The following is a 23,400-nucleotide window of genomic DNA, read 5'->3' on the forward strand; positions in this document are numbered from 1 at the left end:
GTTATGTGATATGTTATTAGCTGTATAATTACTTGTTATGTGATTTGTTATTAGCTGTGTAATTACTTGCTATGTGATATGTTATTAGCTGTGTAATTACTTGTTATGTGATATGTTATTAGCTGTGTAATTACTTGCTATGTGATATGTTATTAGCTGTGTAATTACTTGTTATGTGATATGTTATTAGCTGTGTAATTACTTGCTATGTGAGATGTTATTAGCTGTGTAATTACTTGCTATGTGAGATGTTATTAGCTGTGTAATTACTTGTTATGTGATTTGTTATTAGCTGTGTAATTACTTGCTATGTGAGATGTTATTAGCTGTGTAATTACTTGTTATGTGACATGTTACTAGCTGTGTAATGTTACTTGCTATGTGAGATGTTATTAGCTGAGACAGTGGAGGGCAGCATAGCCCAGAACGACCATAATAATTAAGGCCCTTAGGAGTGTGCTGCTGTGAAGGTTGCAACAATGTTGCATTAGTGAGGGTGGGGTTTAGCTTACCTTTAAGTAGTCAGCTCCCAAGGCCCAAACCCTCTTTTCCAGCTCGTCTTCACAGCGTCAGGATCATCTGTCAGGAGTCCTGTGGAAGAAGATGTCGGAATTAGATGAGCTGATGATCGATGAGTTTGACTCTGGAGAAGATGTGGTGCAGCCTTCCCCCCCTCGCCCGGTGAGTCGTACCCCGGGGCCTAGCCTGTATCCTGAAGTTAGGGTTGTCTCTCCCTCCCCTCCTTTAATCCCCCTTTCAGTAGAGGTGGGTCCCCAAATAGCAGAGGAGGTTATGTTAGGGGAACAGGGCCCTGTTCTGGACGGGGGGGAGGCCGTATCTGCTCCGGTCGTTCTTACCGGGGAGGCGGTCTCCACGGCGGTAGCGCTGCTCCAATCCTTGGCAGCGGTGCTTTCCGGCGGGGGGGCCGGCATCCCAGGGAGGCCTCCCGGCTTCAGTTTGCGCGCCGGCGTCCACGCGGTCCTCCATGGCCTCTTCAGAGCCCGTCTCTTCCGGTTTGGCCGTTTCCGGTGACGTCACTTCCGGTGACGTCACGTCCGGAAACGCCATTCCGGATACAAGAGGCAAGCGGGCAGCATCGTCTTCTCCGCCGGGGTACGCAGGTAAGAGAGGGGTACCCCGGGGGGGGGGGCGACGCCCGCGGGGGGTGCGCAGCGAGGCTCAATTACTCAGCGCCCGCGAAGGGACACTGATTTGGCGGCCATTGAAAGGGGTAGAAGGTTGCATGAGGGATCTCATGAGCAGGCCGCAAGCCTGACCGGGGGTATGTTAGCACTTGACGGTGCTCCGATCGGGGCAACTAGTGTGTCTGAGGGGCAAGTGGTTTCTGAGGGGCAAGGAACAAGGGCACGTTCGCCCAGAAGGGCCCAGATTAGGGAAACAGGCATTAATGAGCAGGCCGCAGGCCTGACGGGGAATATGCCTACTGCGCAACAAGTCGCAGGGCCTCAGGCCGCAATCACGCAGCCTGGGGGCAAGCGTAGGCCCGCGAATACATCGCGGCCTAGCAGACGACGTAGTACTGCGTCACGCAGCAAACGTAACACCCGACAGGGTGCGCGGGCGGCGCCCGCGGGTGTGGCCCTCAGCGGGGCTCCGCCAGGTGTTGTCACTAGGGCTTCAGCAAAGAAAGGCCCAGTTATCACGCCCAGTCTTTGTCAGGGCACGCAGGCTGCGAATGAACAGAATAGACAAGTACAGTTTGCTAATGCAGTGATGAATGTGCGTATGGCTGATATGGTGGATGATGGTATTGAAGAGTGTGGCAGTGATCACAGGAGCCCCAGTCCCCTAGGGTCCCGGGGTAATGTGGTTGGTGGGCCTTCGTCCCCTTCCCTGGGTACTCCTCTTTCACATTTGTCTCCACAGATCATTATGGAACCCAGAACTGCATTACAGCCACTCCAGTCCACCCCCAGTGCCGTGGAAAGGGAGCCACAGTCTCAGGAACAGCCATCCACCTCTTCTGGTCCTGTCCCGGTGCAACGCCTCTTGGGAGCTGGTAAGCGCGCTATTACTTTTGAACGTAGTGTTTTAAGTTCATCCTCGGATGATTCAGGTTCAGAGAGTGATAGATCCCTGGGGTTGGAAGCGAAAGGGCAAAAAAGAATGTATAGGATGGTGAAATGGTTAGTGGAAGAAAGGAAGGCTATGGGTCTTCCCCTCCCCCCTGGTTCATCCCGCATGGAGCCCACTGTTCCTATGTTGACACCTCCTGCGTCAACAGACTTAGTTAGCCCACTTATGGGGAACAGGCGCAGGGCAGCTATACATGGGGACACTGACACATGGCCTGCGTTTAGCCTTCATGAGCATCTCAAATCTAAGATGGTGCGGCGCATTCAGGGTGGGAGGTACGTGCACATGTTTGAGCTTTCTGCGGAAGCTTATCGCCAGAAAGAAATGGCGGATGATGGAACGGGCCCGAAAAAATTTAAACGCCCTGATTCCTATGAGGAATGGCGCAAGTGCTTTAGGGTTTATGCGTCCTGTTATATCTCTAAATTTCCCGATCAAGCCTTAAACATCCTGAAATATCAGGATTCCATTGAAACAGTGTACGAGAAGTACAGGGATGGAGCTTGGCGGGATTACGACGCTGCTTTCCGTAGGAAGATGGTTGGGAACCCTCTTCTTACTTTCGGTGACGTTGATTCGCGTCTGTGGGCGCAATTGGGTCCTGAAAAACAGGCGGCGCCTGCTGCAGTAGTCGGAGCATCAGGGGGCTTTAAGGCCTCGCAGCGCTCTCGACGGCGGGCCACAGGGGTGTGCTGGCGCTTCCAGGACAAATCATGTACCAGGGGAGCGGCATGCGCATTTCGGCACGCGTGCAGAACCTGTGGTGGCGGCCACTCGGGGTCCGAGTGTACCAGAACCCAGGACGCGGGTCGTCCCCAAGAGAGACCAGCAGCTGGCTCAAAACCTTTCACTGTTGGAAAGGGCGGCCACACCTCTGAAGGTGGCCGTAATTGAGAAGTGGCTGCTGCTATACCCATTCGAGGAGGCCGCCTTGCTGCTTAGAGGCGGTCTGCGGTCGGGATTTGTTATCCCAGTCGGATCGCACGTGGAGGGTTCCTTGTCACGCAGGAACCTGAAATCCGCGTATCAGTTTCCCGGGGTTTTGCGGGATAAACTGAACAAAGAGATTGGGTTGGGTCGTATGGCAGGCCCATTTGAAGATATTCCCCTGCCAGGGCTGGTGGTATCACCCTTGGGGGTGGTTCCAAAAAAGGAGCCGGGTAAATTTCGGCTCATCCAACATCTGTCCTTCCCGAAGGGTCGTTCGGTGAATGACGCCATCCCCCCTGAACTGAGCTCAGTTTCTTACCAATCATTTGATGAGGCATTGGGGCTAGTTCGCAGGGCAGGGGCCGGGGCTCTGATGGCTAAACTGGATATAGAGTCCGCCTTTCGGCTCCTGCCCATTCACCCCTCCTCTTTTAGGCTTATGGGGTGCTATTTTGAGGGGCAGTACTATGTGGACAAATGCTTGCCCATGGGGTGCTCAATTTCGTGTGCCTACTTCGAGGCTTTCAGCTGCTTCTTGCACTGGGCCATTGCGGAGGTGGCCGGATTCGACGGCCTGGCACACTATTTGGATGATTTTCTGCTGGTTGGGCGGGCAGGATCGTCTGAGTGTGCTTTCCTGATGAAAGTCACTAGGTTTCTAATGGATAGAATGGGAGTTCCTCTGGCGGAAGACAAGTCCCAGGGTCCTTGCACGTGCCTTATTTTTTTTGGGCATTGAAGTTGATTCGGTGGCAGAGCAGTGCCGTCTGCCACATGAAAAAGTTCAGCGCATGTTGGAGTCAGTACGCGCTATGAGAGCAGAGCTGTATAGCTCCGTGAAGGATCTTCAAATCCTATTGGGTTTGCTGAACTTTGCCGGCAGGATCATTCCCATGGGAAGAATATTCCTTCGCAGGCTCGAGAGGCAGCTGTGCGGAAAAAGATCGCAGACCCGGAGGTTCCGGGTGTCTGCTGATATGGTGGAAGATCTTAAGGTCTGGGAAGATTTTCTTCTCCACTTTAACGGGATCTGTCTGTGGCGGGAGGTTGTTCCTTCTAACGCAGCGATCCAGTTGTTCACTGATGCGGCTGGGTCCCACGGGTACGGGGCTTTCTTGGCCGGGCAATGGAGCGCGGGCCCATGGCCCGCCGCGTGGATAGAGAGAGGCTTGGTCAGGAACCTATGCCTTCTCGAACTGTTTCCCATACTGGTTGCTCTTGACATTTGGGGCAATCAGCTTCGCGACCGTGAGGTGGTTTTCTGGACAGATAACATGAGCGTTGTTTATGCTGTTAACAGGTTATCATCTAGTTCCCCTCCGGTTGTGCGGTATTTGAGACTGTTGGTGCTGAGGTGTCTGCACCTGAATATTGTGTTCCGTGCTAAGCATGTCCCGGGCGTCCAGAATAGAATTGCTGATGCGCTCTCCCGTTTTCAATGGGAAGCATTTTATGCTTTGGTGCCCGATGCGGACACTAACGGATTGTCCTGTCCCACTTACTTATGGCAGGTGGCGCTGGATGGGGCCCCTTGATTGCGATGGTGCGGGCTTCCCTCGCTCCGTCTACCTGGGCTACGTATGTGAAATACTGGACGGAGTGGATCGCCTTTTGTGACTTCAGGTGTCGTCCCTCCTGTGACGGGGACCAGTGGGGCTTGCTTGACTGGATTACCGAACTTAAAGGTAATGGTGTTTCGAAGACTGCGATGGGTTCACGCCTGGCGGCAGTGTCCTTTTTCTGCAAGTTGTATGGGCTTGTTGACGCCTCGAAGACCTTCCTGGTTAGGCAGGTACTTCGGGGCTGGGGGCGTATGGCCCCCAGGGTCAGGGATTTCAGGGAACCAGTTACCATGGAGCGTCTGGTAACGTTGTGCCAAGTTTTGCCGGCGGTCTGTTCATCCGCCTATGAAACTGCCCTATTCTCAGCCGCCTTTGGGTTGGCTTTTCACGGGGCTCTTAGGGTAGGGGAAATTGTCCCGCCCTCTAAGAATAAGACGGGCGGCCTTTTGCTGCCTCATGTTAGAGACGACGGGTCGTCTATCTTGGTCTTTCTTCCCAGATCCAAAACTGACCAAGAAGGGAGAGGTGCCTGGTTGGCTTTGCCATCCCATGTTGAAGCTGTTTGCTGCCCGGTCAGACTGGTTAAAGCCTATATGGACGTGCGTCCTGAGGGTTTCTCGCAATTTCTAGTTCACGAGGACGGTTCCCCGTTGACTAGATTCCAGTTTAGGAAGGTGTTGGCCTGGGCAGCATCAAAGGCAGGTCTTGATCCCAGGGTGATTGCTCCCCATTCCTTTAGGGTGGGCGCAGCCACCACTGCCGCTAGTTTAGGATGGTCGGCTGACCATATTAGAGCTCTGGGGAGATGGAGGTCGCAAAGGTATCTTTTATACGTTAGGCCTTTGACTGTTTAGAAATGATTATGTTTTGCAGATGCAAGGGATAACCTCTGTTTCTTTTCTTAGGACCAAGGAGCGGTCCACTGAGAGTATGGATTACGGGGCATTCGTACATCCACTGGGCGGAGCTTCGAGCGATCGCGAGACCTGATGGGCGTCAGCTGGGGTTCCCCTCTTCCCGAGTCACTGTTAGGTGGTTAGGGCGCAGGGGGCTTACGTGGCAGGCTCTGCCTGAGTTGCTGCAGGGGGCTTTGCGCAGGTGGGAGAAACCCCATGTACTTATCATTCACGCAGGTGGAAATGATATGGGGCTCCTACCATGCAAACAGCTCAGTGCAGTTATTCAGTCGGATCTGCGCACGATTCAGGCATGGATTCCCCAAGTCAGGATAGGGTGGTCTAACATCATCCCCAGAATAGAATGGCGCCATATGCAGTCTCATCGCGCGGCTTTTCAGGTCCGCAAAAAAATTAACAGAGAAGTGAGGATTTTCTTAGGGCAGTCAGGTGGGTTTGTTGTGGAACATGGGAACATATCAACGGCTGAGAGGTGCCTCTACAGAAGGGACGGGGTGCACCTCTCTGAGAGGGGCATTGACCTGTTCCTCTGTAATTTGAGGCGTGCTATACTTAATCATCTATAGGTGTGGCGGCAAGAGGTGAGCCTGTTGGGCTATCTCTTGTGGCGGTTGGTCCGCGCCCCGGTTTGCCATCAGAGGTAGAGTGACGGCTGCCCAGGGGAGGGTGATCTCTGCAGGCGCGCGCCTGGGGTCCCTCCCATTCTAAGATGCCGAGAACTCCCTAAGCTTCTGCGGCAGCTGAGCTCCGCTTGTGTGGGCATTCACGGGCGCGGTCCATTCTCCTAGCAGGGGGTCCCTACTCCTAGCTAGATTGCCGCCACATGTTTTAGCTGGCCCCGTTGAGTCCAGCCGGTTCTCACGTTCTACAATAAATGCGACCTTCGGGTCTTTTCCCATATATCTGTGTCTGCGTGGTTATTTAAGTATTACAGTTTTATACAAAGTTATTTAAGAGTTATAGTTGTACATAGTTAAGTTGTTGAGTCAGTTCTATGGCTCCAGTTATTATTTGTGCATAGTTATGTGTTGAGCCAGTTTTATGGCTCCAGTTATTAAGGTTTTCCAGCAAGCCAGGAGGATAGGGCATTTAATTAATTAAGACAGTGGAGGGCAGCATAGCCCAGAACGACCATAATAATTAAGGCCCTTAGGAGTGTGCTGCTGTGAAGGTTGCAACAATGTTGCATTAGTGAGGGTGGGGTTTAGCTTACCTTTAAGTAGTCAGCTCCCAAGGCCCAAACCCTCTTTTCCAGCTCGTCTTCACAGCGTCCCTCCCTCCCTCCCTGCACTTGTTCACACGGCAATCTTTAGGCTGCTACATCACCAGGGTGTTTCAGCTAGGTGTCCGAGGCTGGATGAGAGCTACGCGGCTTGTTTCCTTAAGTCCAAGGACGGTAGTTTATGACTCCCCAGGTAGTGGCATGGAGACGCGTCTAGTCACACCTGGTCCTACTGGTTCGGAGATCGTTACTTTACACCCTGGTTAGGCGGTTGGTCCGCGCCCCGGTTTGCCATCAGAGGTAGAGTGACGGCTGCCCAGGGGAGGGTGATCTCTGCAGGCGCGCGCCTGGGGTCCCTCCCATTCTAAGATGCCGAGAACTCCCTAAGCTTCTGCGGCAGCTGAGCTCCGCTTGTGTGGGCATTCACGGGCGCGGTCCATTCTCCTAGCAGGGGGTCCCTACTCCTAGCTAGATTGCCGCCACATGTTTTAGCTGGCCCCGTTGAGTCCAGCCGGTTCTCACGTTCTACAATAAATGCGACCTTCGGGTCTTTTCCCATATATCTGTGTCTGCGTGGTTATTTAAGTATTACAGTTTTATACAAAGTTATTTAAGAGTTATAGTTGTACATAGTTAAGTTGTTGAGTCAGTTCTATGGCTCCAGTTATTATTTGTGCATAGTTATGTGTTGAGCCAGTTTTATGGCTCCAGTTATTAAGGTTTTCCAGCAAGCCAGGAGGATAGGGCATTTAATTAATTATGTAATTACTTGTTATGTGACATGTTATTAGCTGTGTAATTACTTGTTATGTGATATGTTATTAGCTGTGTAATTACTTGTTATGTGAGATGTTATTAGCTGTGTAATTACTTGTTATGTGATATGTTATTAGCTGTGTAATTACTTGCTATGTGAGATGTTATTAGCTGTGTAATTACTTGTTATGTGACATGTTATTAGCTGTGTAATTACTTGCTATGTGATATGTTATTAGCTGTGTAATTACTTGTTATGTGATATGTTATTAGCTGTGTAATTACTTGTTATGTGATATGTTATTAGCTGTGTAATTACTTGTTATGTGATATGTTATTAGCTGTGTGATTACCGGTACTTGTTATGTGATATGTTATTAGCTGTGTAATTACTTGTTATGTGATATGTTATTAGCTGTGTAATTACTTGCTATGTGATATGTTATTAGCTGTGTAATTACTTGTTATGTGATATGTTATTAGCTGTGTAATTACCGGTACTTGTTATGTGATATGTTATTAGCTGTGTAATTACTTGTTATGTGATATGTTATTAGCTGTGTAATTACTTGTTATGTGATATGTTATTAGCTGTGTAATTACCGGTACTTGTTATGTGATATGTTATTAGCTGTGTAATTACTTTTTATGTGATATGTTATTAGCTGTGTAATTACTTGTTATGTGATATGTTATTAGCTGTGTAATTATCGGTACTTGTTATGTGATATGCTATTAGCTGTTTAATTACTTGTTATGTGATATGTTATTAGCTGTGTAATTACTTGTTATGTGATATGTTATTATGTGTGTATTTACTTGTTATGTGATATGTTATTAGCTGTGTAATTACTTGCTATGCGATATGTCATTAGCTGTGTAATTACTTGCTATGTGATATGTTATTAGCTGTGTAATTACTTGTTATGTGATATGTTATTAGCTGTGTAATTACTTGTTATGTGAGATGTTATTAGCTGTGTAATTAGTTGCTATGTGATATGTTATTAGCTGTGTAATTACTTGTTATGTGATATGTTATTAGCTGTGTAATTACTTGCTATTTACCAAATAACAGGAACGATCTGTCACTACCCAAGTATAGGTGTTGCCTTGTGTGCTCTTGGGTGTGACAGATCGTTCTCTCCTGTGCCTCTTATTATTACTGAACCTGCCTGCCTGACTACACTACCTGGCTTAACCCTTGAACTGCTGGATTGTTTGCTGTTGCTGAACCTGCCTGCCTGACTACTCTACCTGTCTTAACCCTTAAACTGCTGGATTGTTTGCTGTTGCTGAACCTGCCTGCCTGACTACTCTACCTTCCTTAACCCTTAAACTGCTGGATTGCTTTACTGTTGCCAAACCCTGCCTGCCTGACCATTCTAGTGGTGTGCCCTTGAAATGCTTTACTGTTGCCAAACCCTGCCTGCCTGACCATTCTAGTGGTGTGCCATTGGACTGCTTTACTGTTGCCAAACCCTGCCTGCCTGACTTTTCAAGTGGTTTATCTTTGGACTGCTCCTGTTACCGCTGGGGACTGTCCTGCCTGTGGTGAGTGCCGCTCTCCTCATCTCTTTATCTTTCTCTGCTCTGGGATATTCCCTATCATTCCAGCTCGACACCGGGATAACAAGACTACTGGTTGAGTTCGGTCTGATAGAGGAGTATCCCACGAGTATTACAATATATACTGTATGTAGAAATATTTATGAATAAATATAACATATTCTATTATGAGAAGAACATCAGAATGGATTTGCATGAGAGTAGGGTGTTTTTTTCTCTCCATTGACTTCTATAGAGGAATACGTGACCGACCGCGCATGCGATATTCTAACTTTGTTTTTTTGCACTCGTTGGGTGATTGTGTGAGCAAAAACAGTTTACTTTTAACTCATAATGCGAGCGCAACCCAACTCGTGCAAAAAGCTTACTTCTAGCGCAGTTAACGCTCGATTGGGAGCGTTAATTAGTCACAACTTTGCCACCTTTTCATTTGTGATAAAAAACAATTAGAGCTGTAGGGCGGAAATGTTTAGAGAATTATGGTGGGATTTGAGAGAAAATTTCATACACGGCCATGGAATGCTCATGTTGAGCCCATTTAACAAAAAAACAAATATTATGCTTTGTATTTTGTACTTATAAATACATTTTTAATGTGTTTTTTGCACATCCAGTGTACTTAAATTATGATTTACGATGTGTGATTTATTCCTGTGTAGTGTAATTCTAATACAAATAACAATACATTTTTTTCCTTCGTATTTATGTCTGAATGGTTCAATTTATTTGTTTGTATGATTTTTAAATTATGGATTTAATTGACTTTAGTTAATTCTAGGGTTGCACCGATACCGATACTAGTATCGGTATCGGTGCCGATACCAAGTATTTGCATGAGTACTTGTACTCGTGCAAATGCACTGATACTTAAACCGATACCTCCAATTCCTACCCATACTCCATCTTGTGGCATTTTTCAAACTGCATGTTCCCATTTCATTTTAAGCTGGAGTGGAGACTTAACTAAAAATTGTTCTGCCAATACAAATAGCTGTTATTTGTATTATTGTACATCAGAGCAATCATTCAGACAAACCCCTGAAGTACTGGGCTGTTAATAAACTGAGATTTAATGGCCCAAAAATATCTTTCTAATCCATGCAGTAGTGTGAAAAATGAAAGACTGTTCAGCTTAGCGTCAAACGTCCTTGTTGTTAGCAGAAGCAGACTTATAGCTGAACATGCAGAGATGCTTTCCACTAACTTTTGAAATTTTTTTCTAATTGCTAGATTGCCTGTTATACTACTAGTTCTCCTCTTGCACAATTGTGCTCAAAACACTGAGGAACAACCTTAGCCAGGGCTGGACTGGGAATAAAAAGCAGCCCTGGAAAAATATGAAGACCAGCCCTATTTTCTGTTGAGTCAGTAGAATGCAAATGTCCCATTTTTCTCAAAGGGGATTACTGGGATACTCCTTCCTCAATATTATTTTCAGAATTAAATTATATTGTATTAAGTACAAGTGTTAGATTGATGAGTTATATAGGCACCCTACAACCCAATTGCATCCAGTAATCCCCCCTTTAAATTGTAGCTTTCCAGCCCTAGCTGCTGCAGCTGTTCTTTATTGTTGTTATTATTGTTATTGTAATATTTTTATTTATAAACATGTTCAGTAAACTTTGTGACAACAAGCACATAAAACTGTTTTATTATTTCAAAATGTCTTTTGAGATACAGTTCATATTATAAAGAAGTGATCTTAAATCATTACTCTGTAATGTGCTAGGTAAACTGTCATGACATAAAAAAGTATCGGTAATTGGTATCAGTGAGTATTTGAAAAAAAGTATCGGTACTTGTACTTGGTCTTAAAAAAAATGGTATTGGTGCAACCCTAGTTAATTCCATTCCACCAGGAAAATAGAAGGACTGGAGAGGGATTCTTATAGGATCTCACCAGTCCAGAGAGCTTTAGATAATCAGCCCCATAGTTATATGTAAATATTAGTGCAACAAGAACATCACATTTTCTAATAGGAGATCAATGTTCATATTATCTATAACAGATACATTTATATTTAGAGAATGTGGACTTAGGAGCCTTTATGTATTTTAGCAATGTTGTATTGTATCACTTTCCTGTTATTTGGTAAATATACAAGACCCTTGCTTTTGTCTCTTTGGATTCACAAACATTTTCCAGGTGCAGCACTTAAGGGCTCCTCTTAGAGAGAAAACCTCTTTGTAACCTAGGGAACGCCAGATAGTTTCATTTTGAGTTTTGAAATGTAATCATGAAATAATATTCTGGTTGAGACAAAAATAAACTATATGAGGAATAATAATCAAGCACTTTAAATGCCTTATATCAAATTTATTTTGCCTCCAATGTTCACTATGGCCACCTATACCCCTTGGCACTATTAATATACTTTAGGGGTCTACTAGAGTGACCAAAGACTAAAAAAACAAATGTTTGTTTTTATCTGTGTACAACCTTGTACATATGTATAGTAGTCATTCTTAACCCCTTGGATGCACACAATGACCTGTTGCTGTCATGTGCATCTGCTGTTATGTGTGCATGCAAACCACATATAATCCCGGAGGTCCCCCTTCCTATCCAGATTCTGAGGAGCCCCTGAATACTGTAGTCTTCTTTCCCATCACTGTCTCTTGCCAGAACTTCCTGCAATGTTACCACACCCCTGCTGAGTCAGGAAATTCCAGGTTGTTAGCTTGGGTCTGCCAGAGGGATTTGAAAGTCCATACCCCATCCCCAGACCACTTACATGGACAAGATACTCCTCATTTGAAAGAGGGAGACTGGGGAACTTCCGGGCAGTGGCCATGACAGGTCGCAAACTTTTCAGCTCCTGCAACTCCTAGCCAAACCTGCATATAATCCCTCTTTTCATCATCTCATCGTATATATTTATCTCATCGTATATTTATCATCGTATATATTTTTTGAATTGAGGATGTGCAGCTAAGCCAGCTCTTTCATATTATTATCTCATCTTTGGGCTAGAAATAATACCCTGCCTACCGGAACAATTCAGAGGTTGCGGCCTAACATCTCACTTACCCCTCGGCAGGGCACTAGTTTGCCTATGTCGTTAGGATGCAAGATACTGCAAAAATTCTTTATAATCAGACACAGACTACACTTGAACAAATAGAACTTTCTTTATTTCTATCTAGCAGTAGCTAGATCTCAGTATGGAGATCCCTCTGTGTTTTTGGGAGGACCTGCGCAACCGGCTTGTTGCTCATCATGCCGCCTTAGAGGACAAGCTCTGCATAACATTTGGGAACAACGACAATTGTCCTCCTTGTGAACTCACCCAAGCTGAACCTCTTAATGTGAGGGATGGAGGTGGTGGCGCTTTGGGGCCCCAGCGTCAGCATTCTGCCCTTAGCATGTCAACAGGAGTTATGGAGTCTAGCGAGGAAAGGCTACAGGCTCAATATGACCCAGAGGTTGAGGTGAACCGCTCTACTGCTTTACCTTCAGATCATCCTACAGCAGCGACAGGGCTGCGAGCAGAAGGACCGCTGAGCCGAGAAGGAAAACGGCGCACATATCATGGGTCCTTAGCACAGTATTTAGGCTGCTCAAATCTAGAAAAGCTTGTAATTAAATCATATGGGCTTATGTGTTGTTCAGTTGGGCCTGTGCTGGTTTGGACGCGGCTGCAGGTTCCTTTTCACATTGCCTGGGACCCAGGAGGATGGCCTTCTTGGTGACCGGGAGGTAATATGACTGCTGGCTTTTACATCAATGGGAACTATCAATTGGTGCAAGAGATCGCAAATGCTATGTATTGGTGCAGCCTACTATTTCTTGCTTCGGGACAGTGATAATTTTGAAGTTAGGTAGCACCTTAAGCTGGGACATAATGCCATCTGTACACGATTTGATGCTTATCTACAAACAAGGTTCTAAGCCCAAAATATATGTTAGAGACTCTTGGAATTGTATATGAGTCAGAACTAAACAGTTATTGCCCCTAAGGCATTATATAGAGACCTTTGTCATTTGTTTTTTTACTATACTAAGCTCTCAATATGTTTGCTTTGCGTTTGTATTAGGCTCTGTTAAGTTAGTGAAAGTGATTTATTGAGTGATTGCAGTGGGTTGAATTGAACTTTGGTACATGCTATAATAATAATCTCCCATGTGGAATAGATTATTTCTACATACTAGGGTCTGTAAAATGTATGGTATCACTCTATCTCCATATAGCACTGCAGCACCTGACATGTTAAACAAATGAGTAGTTCTAGGAGCTTAGTATAAGTATTCCCTGTCTCCACCCTCCTGCATTGATCCCCCAGTTCCTTGCTACAATTACCACACACACTAGCTACATCCCTTTATTCTTAGATTTTGCTCAGCTCAAAATTTAGTAAAAATCAAAAATGCTCTTTTAGGTTGTACAACATACCCTCCCTCATTTAGATTTTGCTTCGGATGCAGGTTGGACCTGCTCGAGTAGCACTGTTCAGAATCATATAGCATTTGGGCTCCTTATATTATACAAGAAAGTACACTATTTTTCTGGGAAGGCCTGGATTGTAGCTAGACTTTATATATTTATGGCCTTACCAAACTAAGAGAAAGGTTCAGAACCTGACTTTGTAATATACCTGGCTGGGCATGTACTTTGTAACCTACAATTAGTCCAATTGTATTATTTAGTAAGTTAGAATAACCTATCTTAGGCCTCAATGTAACTGTAAACAAGTCACATCTCAGGCGGTATAACAGTAAAGTCAAGTCAGCTACAAATTTCACCTGAATAACTCCATTAGGGACTTCAGCCTCTTAGGGCATTACAGTATCATCCTGGCCCTCCCCTCCCTTTCCTTTATATGATATTATGGATCTCCTGGACAACAGTTAAGGGCTTTGCTAACATGCTTTTTACTCCTACCAATTTTTTGCTGGATAGTAAGTACTTCTATCATGTTTTCTGTGTCTTCTGTATAATTATCAGTTATAGCGTTAAAAATTTAAAAAAAAATTGAGGTAATGTAATGGGACCCATGAGTGGTCTCCTCCCTACTCAAATAGTCTTCTATCGCTGTTATTTTTGCATATACCATGGGTTGGGGTCCAAGAGTGGCCTCCTAGCTTGACCCAGAGGGCTTTGATCATCATCGGCATTTATATATTATTACTTAGCACAACATATTGGATTTATCAACTTCACAAGTTAGATATTGTTTGCTACTCTTATGCTTCTCATATGCATTATGTACAATGCAATTTGTATTAAGTATTCTAAGAAAGTGATTGTGTAAAGCTCTACCGTTCTGTTTTGTTTGCCCAAACCATACCTCAATAAAAAAAAAAAGAAAGAAAGAGGGAGACTGCCATTTCAGATGTAAAATCCCGGTGACACTGTACAAAATACAATAAATGATTATTGATGATGACTGCTTAATATTTTTGAATGCTGTTTGTTTGTTTTTTAGCTTAACTCTTAAAATAAATTCATGACATGAAATGAATAATTACCTATGTAGCATGCAGTATTACCATCTTGTTTAAACATTTCAGTGAAATCACAAATGAACATTGTGATGATCAAATTTAATGTATGAACCCATTTCATAGTTTAAAAAGTAAAACAAATAATTCAACAATGTGTTTTCTTATTGCTTGAAACTATAGTGTCACTTTGTTGTCATCAAAGGTATAGGGGGTATTATGGCACTTACTAAATGGGTTTTTGTGGGATTTTGATCAGTTTAACCCTCCCCCCCCAGAAAACCATATGAGCCTCCTCATTGATTGGAATAAGCCCAAGGTATAAAACCATATGGGAATTAAATCATACGTATCCTGATGTTTAATCATTTTTTTGTTGACTGTCCATTTATGTAAACAATTGGCTTACACATGAAACTGCTGTGATGGACACTAACTAAATTGTGTCTCTTTTTAGAAGCAAATAATAAATGATATAATTTCAAACATCAAGAAGGTGAGTACAAAATGTTGCCCTTTGTGTTCATGTTAAACTACACCATATCACGTTCCCCATAAACAATGAGTTGCTGAGCGCCCATAACCACACCCTAGTAAAACATCTGCTCCTAATTAAATCATTTCCAGAAAGTAATCCATTGTGTAATTAACATAATATCCCCAGTGCACAATATAACATGCAGATGTCAGCAATTTGATACCAACTGATATACATATGAATGTTGGCAATTTATCTCTCCAAAATCTGCAAATTATGAATATAAACTGATCGGAATCCACCATTCTAAATTTAAATAGTTTTGTTAACCTGTTGTTTTTATTAACTTTTGTTTATTATGCATATTAATTTTATTCATTAACTGTATATCAAATACATGTGAGCTATATATTTCAAGTTCACCAAGACACTTTCGCTGGAAGAAAATCTTTATTTCATAGTAACAGGCACTTGGCCAGAGGCTATTATCTTCTATGCCCTGTATGCCAAAATTAGCATCACAGTCATGTACAGTGGATGTATATGCAGTGACCTAACGAAGGGGGCTGGTGTGTGTGAAATGCTGGTATAACCTGAGTTACCGTGGCAACCATAGAATTGGGTCCTTAGGATGGAGGAGGATTTGTAGCATTAGCTGGACACAAGGGATGCGCTTTCTCTAGTAAAGTAGTGAATGCTTCTAATTTTTGTGTTTGCAAGGAATACTTGAAATATATTCTTTAGTTAAATAGTCAGACGTGAAATACACGGAGTTTTAGGGCAGCCCTGCAATATGCATTGTCTTAAAATTCATTTTACAAAGGTTACCTGATAACATTTTATATATTAAAGGACAGTATTTAATTCTTATTCTTGCATGAATAAATATAGTACAATAGTATGTGTTATGGCAAATCAAACTGCAGCAAAATTAGAACTTCAAGGCTACAGCACCATAGGGAGCAATATCTGGGCCTACAATTCTCTCTCTCTCTCTCTCTCTCTCTCTCTCTCTCTCTCTCTCTCTCTCTCTTTCTCTCTCTCTCTCTCTCTCTATATATATATATATATAAATGTGTGTGTGTATGTGTGAGAATTGGAGGCCCAGATATTGCTCTCTATGGGGCTGTAGCCTTGAATAAATTGAGTACCTGCAGTGCTGTCCTGTTATCTGTAGTATGTTGGACAGTCAGACTACATGAATAGGCTGTGACACACTGCAAGCTGAGCGGCGGGCAGCGTGTAGATGCGGCTGTGCGCGCTCAGTGTGTCCTGCCTTTTCATCTCTGAGCACTCGGCTGCGTCAGGTGGTGTAGCTTTGCTCAGAGATGAAATATTTCAACTTCAGAAGCGATGCGACGCGGTGCGAAGCAGCTGCTTCGCCTCGCACCACATTGCTTGCAGTGTGTGACAGCCTTAACTCACAAAGAAAACAGAAACACTATACACACAAAACAAACACTATACACACATACACACACTGTTCACACATACACACACTGTACACACGCACAACAAACACCATACACACATACACACACTGTACACACATACATACACTGTACACACACAACAAACACTGTACACACATACACACACTGTACACACACAACACAAACACTGTACACACATACACACACTAAACCCATTGTACACACATACACACACTGTACACACACAAAACAAACACTGTACACACATACACACACTAAACACATTGTACACAAATATGCACACTGTACACACACAAAACAAACACTGTACACACATACACACACTAAACGCATTGTACACACATACACACACTGTACACACACAAAACAAACACTGTACACACACACACTAAACACACTGTACACACATACATACACTGTACACACACAAAACAAACACTGTTCACACATACACAAACTAAACACACTGTACACACATACACACACTGTACACACACAAAACAAACACTGTACAGACATACACACACTGTACACACAAAACAAACACTGTACACACATACACACACTAAACACACTGCACACACAAAACAAACACTGTACATACACACACCCTAAACACACTGTGCATACATTCACACACTAAACACACTATACACACATACACACACTGCACATACACACACACTAAACACACTGTACATGTACATACACACACTAAACATACCGTACACACACACACAACAGAAACACTGTTCACATACACACACTAAGCACATACACACACTAAGCACACTGTACACACATACACCCAATGTACACACACACACACAAAACTGTACACACATACACACATTACACACTGTACATACACACACGCTGTACATGCTGTGCATACATTCACACACTAAACACACTGTGCACACATACACACACTGTACATACACACACTGTACATACACACACTAAACACACTGTACACACATTCACACACTAAGCACACTGTACACACATTCACACACTAAACACACTGTACACACATGCATACACTAAACAGAAACACTGTACACACATACACACACTAAACATACTGTACACATACACACACTAAACACACTGTACACACATACACACACTAAACACACATACACCCGCACTGTACACACATACACACGATAAACACACTGTACACACATACACACTGTACACTCATACACACAATAAACACACTGTAAACACATACAGTACACACATTAAACATGCTGTACACACATACACACACAATAAACACACTGTACACACTTACACACACTAAACACACATACACCCACACTGTACCTACATACACACACTGTACACACACACACTGTACATACATACACACACTGTATATGCATACACATACTGTACACACACAGACACACACATACACACACTGAACACAATCTACACACTTACACACACTAAACACACATACACCCACACTGTACATATACACACACTGTACATACACACACTAAACACACTGTACACACATACACACACTGTACATACATACACACACTGTACATACATACACACACTGTACATACACACACACATACACACACTGTACACACATACACACACTAAACACACATACTCCCACACTGTACATATACACAAACACACTAAATATAAATACACACGCTGTACATACACACACTCACTAAACACACTGTACACACATACAAACACACTAAACACACTGTACACACATACACACAATAAACACACTGTACACACATACACTAAACACACTGTACACACATACACACACTAAACACACTGTACACACATACACACTCTAAACACACTGTACACACATACACACAATAAACACACTGTACACACATACACACACTAAACACACTGTACACACATACACACAATAAACACACTGTACACACATACACTAAACACACTGTACACACATACACACACTAAACACACTGTACACACATACACACAATAAACACACTGTACACACATGCACACACTAAACACACTGTACACACATACACACAATAAACACACTGTACACACATACACACTCTAAACACACTGTACACACATACACACAATAAACACACTGTACACACATACACACAATAAACACACTGTACACACAATAAACACACTGTACACACATACACACACTAAACACACTGTACACACATACACACAATAAACACACTGTACACACATACACACAATAAACACACTGTACACACATACAGTACACACATTAAACACACTATACACACACTGTAAATGCACTAAACACGCTAAACATACTGTACACAGTAAACAAACACTGCAGAGCTTAACCAGTTGCAATAAAAGAGCAAGAGGATTTTGATTGGCTGTACTCTCTGGGATAAATAAAAAAATGTACTTGGGTTTTGAAATTCTGGGAGCGAAGGTAAATAGCGACACACAGAAGGTGAATATATATCGAGGCCAATTTATTAAAGGTCTTGCGGACCTGATCCGCAAGACATCGCGGAATGCGGAGAGCAATACACTCTCCGTATTCAGCATTGCAACGCCGCCCCTTGCAGACTTGCGGCCAATGGACCGCCAGCAGGGGGATGTCAATCAACCTGATCGTACTCGATCGGGTTGAATTGCTGCGATTCCTGTCCGCCTGCTCAGAGCTTCATAACTGCTGTTTCTGGCGAGTCTGAAAACTCGCCAGAAACACGTACCCACAAGCTCCTTTCGGAGCTTGATAGATAGGCCTCATAATGTAAAAATGTTTCTATTCAAAGTTAAAATTCACCCATGCACACATTTTTGACCTTTCTATTCCTTTAATTTACTGTAGTTTTAAAGAAAAAGTCTGCTGGGCTGAAGTTGAATTTCCTGTGAATAGTGAAAAATCACAAACTACAGTATATCCATGTGAGAAAAATCTGTTTCCTGAAATTTCCATGATGTTTGAAAAGATGAATGGAAATCTAGTTACCAAGCAACTGGTATTCTGTGCCATTTAGTGATATTAGAGCAGTTGTACACACGTGCACATTAATGTATCACCCCCACAATGCTCTAGTGCAATCACATGCTGAAATACTCAGAAATACTCTGCATTTTTTTGCACATGTAAATGTTCCTTTGCTACCTTAAAAAGTTCACATGTAGCGTTATATACTTACCTCTAGTGCGCTAAACCTCCTATTAGCATGGTGAAAAGGTTCAGAATTAGCGCGGCTCTTCAGCCGTCTAGAGGTGAGTATTTTAACACCTAAGCTAATTTAAAAGGAACAAATGAATATTTATTTGTTTTCTTTCAAAATCGTGGTGCATTCATTTGGATATTATTTGTGTTTTGTTAACAAATTTGCATTTGAAATGAAAAAATGCACGTCTAGCTTAAAATGATCTGAAAAAAAATGTCATACCAGATGCAACTGTAACACATGCTGATTGGAACATTCAATAGAATGAGAGCTCAATCCTATTGGCTGATTGGATCAGCCAATAGGATGAAAGCTCAATCCTATTGGCTGATTGCAACAGCCAATAGGATTTTTTCACCTTTAATTCCTATTGGCTGATAGAAATCTTTTAGCCAATAGGATAAAGTGATTTCAAAAAGAAAAAACTAAGAGGATGCGCTAATGTGAAAAAACAGTGATGTTAGATTAAACCCCTTGGTTTCTTGTTCTTATTAAATCTATAAGTAAAACCCAATAATACAAAAAAATATATATATATTTAAGTCTCAAGTATAAAAAACAATTTCTTAGTGAATGACAATATGTGCAGTAATAAGAATATATATGTAAAATATATCAATGTTAACAAATGTGAAAGTTCAAAAGAATGTATATATATATTTGTATATATATATCAGTGTCCAAATAAAATGTCCAATTCACAAATAAAAGGATATAATAATTGGATGAATTCAGATGTTTGGCTTGCTCCACTTGTGTCCACGGTGTGGTGGGTCAGGATATCTAGGAGGAGGAGAAGACAAGGGGCGCCAACATAGTGTAAATCGTATAAAAATGAAGAAAAACAATATTGTGCATTAAATCTACTCACAAACAGAGTGGCCCCTTGAGTAAACTAGGTGCATGCAGGCAGGCTGACATTCGGTGTCCAGCAGTCAGTACGCTGGGGGTCTCACCCGGGAGACCTGTGAAAGGGGAGGTGAAGGTGGAGGTAAACGGCTATGAAGTTGATGGTGCCGGATCACCAACAGAGGAGTTCAAACGGCAGTGGTATTTTTCCCCAAGAACACTGCTCACACGATCGAGCTCTGTCCCAAACAAACTGACAGCGTCAGTGTGAAGAAAAGTAATGGTCTTTGTCCCACTGGAACGGAAGGAACTGCAAGCAGCTAAGAAAAGATGCAAACACCGGGTCTTGGCTTCAAAACTTTAGTATTTATTTTGCTACGTGTTTCTCAGTCCAATAGGACCGTTTCATCAGGCATATTCATATATATGCCAGGGCAACCAGCCCCCAACTAAAGTTATACATATTAATCAATAGTGACATATACATAAGATAATACATAGTGACCAAGCTGTGACATAAAAAGTGCTACAACGTACATTGTATGAAAACGTTTATACAACGCAGGAGCTGAAACCATATATAGATAAAAAAAAATCAGCGAAACACAACATCTGACAATCTTCTATGTAAGGCTGAAATGTGTCATATATATATATATATATATATATATATATACATACACACACACACACACATACACAAGAGCACACACATGTATATGCACTTATACACATGCATGCACCTGCAAGCACATACACAGACATATATATATATATTAATATTATTATTATTATTATTATCCTATATTATAAAAGACAAGTGTTTGTCTGAAGCCGTCATGCGCAGTACAGACAAACACTTGGCCTTAGATTCTATTCTCGCGCACCTCGGCATAGCTGACAGCTGACAGATTGGGAGCGCGAGGTACACAGCATACAAGCAGCTGTGAGATAGGGAGCGCGAGCTACTCAACAGCTGTGAGGTCTGCTGCGTGAGAAGCGGCAACGCGCTCCCCAGACCTCACAGCTGTTTGTGGCCGACGGGAGCGTCGCGAGGGGCGTGGCCGGGCGTCGCGAGGGGCGTGGTCGGGCGGGTGTTGCCGCGATGGGGCGTGGCCGGGCGGGGTCCCGCGAAGACAGAGCCAGAGAGGGAGCAGGAGGGGGAGGGGCAGAGAGCCAAAGAGAAGGGGGGGGGGCAGAGAGCCAAAGAGAAGGGGGGGGGGCAGAGAGCCAAAGAGAAGGGGGGGGGGCAGAGAGCCAAAGAGAAGGGGGGGGGCAGAGAGCCAAAGAGAAGGGGGGGGGGCAGAGAGCCAAAGAGAAGGGGGGGGCAGAGAGCCAAAGAGAAGGGGGGGGGCAGAGAGCCAAAGAGAAGGGGGGGCAGAGAGCCAAAGAGAAGGGGGGGGGCAGAGAGCCAAAGAGAAGGGGGGGGGCAGAGAGCCAAAGAGAAGGGGGGGGGGCAGAGAGCCAAAGAGAAGGGGGGGCAGAGATCCAAAGAGAAGGGGGGGCAGAGAGCCAAAGAGAAGGGGGGGGCAGAGAGCCAAAGAGAAGGGGGGGCAGAGAGCCAAAGAGAAGGGGGGGGGGCAGAGAGCCAAAGAGAAGGGGGGGGCAGAGAGCCAAAGAGAAGGGGGGGCAGAGAGCCAAAGAGAAGGGGGGGCAGAGTGCCAAAGAGAAGGGGGGGCAGAGAGCCAAAGAGAAGGGGGGGCAGAGAGCCAAAGAGAAGGGGGGGCAGAGAGCCAAAGAGAAGGGGGGGGGCAGAGAGCCAAAGAGAAGGGGGGGGGGGCAGAGAGCCAAAGAGAAGGGGGGGGGCAGAGAGCCAAAGAGAATGGGGGCAGAGAGCCAAAGAGAGGGGGGGGCAGAGAGCCAAAGAGAAGGGGGGGGCAGAGAGCCAAAGAGAAGGGGGGGGCAGAGAGCCAAAGAGAAGGGGGGGGCAGAGAGCCAAAGAGAAGGGGGGGGGCAGAGAGCCAAAGAGAAGGCGGGGGGGGGGCAGAGAGCCAAAGAGAAGGCGGGGGGGGCAGAGAGCCAAAGAGAAGGGGGGGCAGAGAGCCAAAGAGAAGGGGGGGGGCAGAGAGCCAAAGAGAAGGGGGGGCAGAGAGCCAAAGAGAAGGGGGGGGGGCAGAGAGCCAAAGAGAAGGGGGGGCAGAGAGCCAAAGAGAAGGGGGGGCAGAGAGCCAAAGAGAAGGGGGGGCAGAGAGCCAAAGAGAAGGGGGGGGGGCAGAGAGCCAAAGAGAAGGGGGGGGCAGAGAGCCAAAGAGAAGGGGGGGCAGAGAGCCAAAGAGAAGGGGGGGGGGGGAGAGAGCCAAAGAGAAGGGGGGGGGGAGAGGGAGCCAAAGAGAAGGGGGGGAAGAGAGCCAAAGAGAAGGGGGGAGAGCCAAAGAGAAGGGGGGGAGAGCCAAAGAGGGGGGAGAGAGAGAGCCAAAGAGGAAAAAGAGCCAAAAAGGAGAGAGAGCCAAAGAGGGGGGAGAGAGAGCCAAAGAGGGGGGGGGGAGAGCCAAAGGGGGGGGAGAGAGCTAAAGGGGGGGGAGAGCCAAAGAGGGGGGAGAGAGAGAGCCAAAGAGGAAAGAGAGCCAAAGAGGAGAGCAAAAGAGGGGAGAGAGACAAAGAGGGGGGAGAGAGAGCCAAAGAGGGGGGGGCAGAGCCAAAGAGGGGGGGGGGAGCCAAAGAGGGGGGGGAGAGAGCCAAAGAGGGGGGAGAGAACAAAAGAGGGGGGAGAGAGCCAAAGAGGGGAGGGGAGAGCAAAAGAGGGGGGGGAGAGCCAAAGAGGGGGGGAGCCAAAGGGGAGGGGGGAGCCAAAGGGGAGGGGAGAGCCAAAGAGGGGGAGAGAGAGAGCCAAAGAGGAGAGAGAGCCAAAGAGGAGAGAGAGCCAAAGAGGGGGGAGAGAGAGCCAAAGAGGGGGGAGAGA

The sequence above is a fragment of the Bombina bombina genome, chromosome 3, assembly GCF_027579735.1.
Source record: "Bombina bombina isolate aBomBom1 chromosome 3, aBomBom1.pri, whole genome shotgun sequence".
NCBI lineage: Eukaryota > Metazoa > Chordata > Amphibia > Anura > Bombinatoridae > Bombina > Bombina bombina.